Here is a 3,891-nt window from a genome sequence, read left to right as displayed (position 1 = left end):
AAGTCAAAGGAGAGAAACAAAGTGTGGAACGTTTTATATCATATGTGAACGATCAAAAATTAACACGAGGGTGCCAGAAATAACCAACATTCAATGACATAAGTCAAATTTTAAATCATAGTGGCCCTCATTAGTTACCTGTTTAATACACATACATGCAAACACGTGTGTGTATATATACATATATATGTATATACTGTATATATGTATATATATATTCTTTCAGAATGTCATACATGGGCTGGAAAGATGGCTCAGCAGTTAAGGGCACTGGCTGTTCCTTTTTTATATTTTATTTATGATTTTTAAAATTTTATGTGTATGAGTGCATTGCCTACATGTATGTGAGCGCACCCGTGTCGTGCAATGCCACGGTCCTGATGCCAACCCCCAGGGGCTGGAGGAGACAGGAACTTCCTCCAAGCCGGGGGTCCTGGTGCTAATGCCCAGGGTCTGGAGGAGACAGTACTTCCTACCAGCCCGGGGTTCTGATGCCAAACCCCAGGGGTTGGAGGACACAGGAACTTCCTCCCAGCATGGGGTACTGATGCCAATGCCCAGGGACTGGAGGAGACAGCATCCGGACCCTGGGCTGGGAGGAAGTTCCTGTCTCCTCCAGCCCCTGGGGGTTGTCATCAGGACCCTAGGCTGGGAGGAAGTGCCGTCTCCTCCAGTCCCTGGGCATTGGTATCAGTACCCCATGCTGGGAGGAAGTTCTCTCTCCTCCAGCCACTGGTCATTGGCATCAGTACCCCATGCTGGGAGGAAGTTCCTGTCTCCTCCAACCCCTGGGGGTTGGCATCAGGACCCCGGGCTGGTAGGAAGAACTGTCTCCTCCAGCTCCTGGGCATTGGCACCAGGAACCCCGGCTGGGAGGAAGTTCATGTCTCCTCCAGCCCCTGCGCGTTGCCATCAGGACCCCAGGCTGGGGGAAAGTGCTGTCTCCTCCAGTCCCTGGGCATTGGCATCAGTGCCCCATGCTGGGACGAAGTTCCTGTCTCCTCCAACCCCTGGTGGTTGGCATCAGGACCGCAGGCTGGGAGGAAGTTCCTGTCTTCTCCAGCCCCTGGGCATTGACATCCGGATCCTAGGCTGGGAGGAAGTTCTCTCTCCTCCAGCCACTGGTCATTGGCATCAGTACCCCATGCTGGGAGGAAGTTCCTGCCTCCTCCAACAGGACCCCGGGCTGGGAGGAAGTTCCTGTCTCCTCCAGCCGCTGGGGGTTGGCATCAGATCCCGGGCTGGTAGGAAGTACTGTCTCCTCCAGCCCCTGGGCATTGGCACCAGGACCCCCGGGCTGGGAGGAAGGGCTGTCTCCTCCAGTCCCTAGGCATTGGCATCAGGGACCCATGCTGGGAGGAAGTTCCTGTCTCCTCCAGCCCCTGGTCATTGGCATCAGGACCCCGGGCTGGGAGGAAGTTCCTCTCTCCTCCAGCCCCTGGGCATTGGCATCCGGACCCTGGGCTGGGAGGAAGTTCCTCTCTCCTCCAGCCCCTGGAGGTTGGCATCAGAACCCCAGGCTAGGAGGAAGTTCCTCTCTCCTCCAGCCCCTGGAGGTTGGCATCAGGACCCCAGGCTGGGAGGAAGTTCCTGTCTCCTCCAGCCCCTGGGCATTGGCACCAGGATCCCCGGCTGGGAGGAAGTTCCTGTCTCATCCAGCCCCTGGGCGTTGGCATCCGGACCCTGGGCTGGGAAGAAGGTCCTCTCTCCTCCAGCCACTGACTGTTGGCATCAGGATCCCAGGCTGGGAGGAAGTTCCTGTCTTCTCCAGCGCCTGGTCATTGGCATCAGGATGCCGGGCTGGGAGGAAGTGCTGTCTCCTCCAGCCCCTGGGCATTGGCATCCAGACCCTGGGCTGGGAGGAAGTTCCTCTCTCCTCCAGCCACTGAGTGTTCGCATCAGGACCCCGGGCTGGGAGGAAGTACTGTCTCCTCCAGCCCCTGCGTGTTGCCATCAGGACCCCAGGCTGGGAGAAAGCTCCTGTCTTCTCCAGTCCCTGGTCATTGGCATCATGACCCCAGGATGGGAGGAAGTGCTTTCTCCTCCAGCCCCTGCGCGTTGCTATCAGGACCCCAGGCTGGGAGGAAGTACTGTCTCCTCCAGCCCCTGCGTGTTGCCATCAGGACCCCAGGCTGGGAGGAAGCTCCTGTCTCCTCCAAGCCCTGGTCATTGGCATCAGGACCCAGGATGGGAGGAAGTGCTTTCTCCTCCAACCCCTGCGCGTTGCCATCAGGACCCCAGGCTGGGAGGAAGTTCTGTCTCCTCCAGCCCCTGCGCGTTGCCATCAGGACCCCAGGCTGGGAGGAAGTTCTGTCTCCTCCAGCCCCTGGGGGTTGGCATCAGGACCCCAGCCTGGGAGGAAGTTCCTGTCTTCTCCAGCCCCTGGGCGTTGGCATCCGGACCCTGGGCTGGGAGGAAATTCCTATCTCCTCCAGCCCCTGGTAGTTGGTATCAGGGCCCCAGGCTGGTAGAAAGTACTGTCTCCTCCAGCCCCTGGGCATTGGCACCAGGACCCCCGGCTGGGAGGAAGTGCTGTCTCCTCCAGCCCCTGGGCGTTGGCATCCGGACCCTGGGCTGGGAGGAAGTTCCTCTCTCCTCCAGCCACTGAGTGTTGGCATCAGGACCCCGGGCTGGGAGGAAGTACTGTCTCCTCCAGCCCCTGCGTGTTGCCATCAGGACCCCGGGCTGGGAGGAAGTACTGTCTCCTCCAAGCCCTGGTCATTGGCATCAGGACCCCGGGCTGGGAGGAAGTGCTTTCTCCTCCAGCCCCTGGGCATTGGCACCAGGACCCCTGGCTGGGAGGAAGTACATGTCTCCTCCAGCCACTGCGTGTTGCCATCAGGACCCCAGGCTGGGAGGAAGTTCCTGTCTCCTCCAGCCCCTGGGCGTTGGCATCCGGACCGTGGTCTGGGAGGAAGTTCCTCTGTCCTCCAGCCCCTGGAGGTTGGCATCAGGACCCCAGGCTGGGAGGAAGTTCCTGTCTCCTCCAACCCCTGGTGGTTGGCACCAGGACCCCGGGCTGGGAGGAAGTGCTGCCTCCTCCAGTCCCTGGGCATTGTCTACTAATTATTAAGGAGCAAATTTTTATGCTTTGAAGAATTATTTTTTTAATTTTTTTTAAATTTAATAACCACATGATTAGAAGAAGCATTTCATTACAGCTTTAACATATTCAGCAACACATTCCAGAGCAAGGATACATCTCTTTCAAAAGTGGCTGTAAATTTTTAGGTTCACAGTTGAATTAAGACATTCATACGATACTGAACTCAGTATACACCCTGCAAGGCATACAATTCAATGACTTTTTAACCTTTAAAGAAGATCTCCATTTCGTTTTAAAATATGCTGTTTCCTACATTTTTAATGCTTAGATGTTTGCACACGTGACTTTAATCTCTGTGTATGTGATTATTACTAGTCACAGTCGGTTACACCCAGATCCTTGGCACCTGAGCATGGATATAAAGTCATCACGTAGATCTCAGTGGTAATGTTTCTCACCTCTACTAATGAACATGAAGTAAATTTTTATCCTTCCTCCTCAAATATGTCTTTTCTTTCTAATTTGTTGATTTCTCTGTGTGTCTCTCATACAGAACATCCCACACAATCTTACTCATCTATAAACCCACTTCCCACGGCACCCTCCCATAGCCTCCGTCCCCACTGGAGCCCATATCCCCTGTCATCCCTGTTACTGTCCACTGTGTTGTCGGTGCCCCCAGCCATTCCCCGGTGCTTGTCTGTCCTCTGAATCTAGTCGGTCCATCTAGAGAATTTCCTGCTTTTTCTTCCGTTCTTGATTTTACTTCCCTATAGGAATCATATAACAATAATATAATAATATAATAATAATAATAATAATATAGTACCAATTGGACCTACTTA

The sequence above is a fragment of the Nannospalax galili genome, unplaced genomic scaffold (genome assembly GCF_000622305.1).
Source record: "Nannospalax galili isolate Female #2095 unplaced genomic scaffold, S.galili_v1.0 scaffold5595, whole genome shotgun sequence".
Taxonomy (NCBI): domain Eukaryota; kingdom Metazoa; phylum Chordata; class Mammalia; order Rodentia; family Spalacidae; genus Nannospalax; species Nannospalax galili.
The sequence above is the reverse complement of the archived record's forward strand: the minus strand, read 5'-3'. Positions refer to the sequence as shown.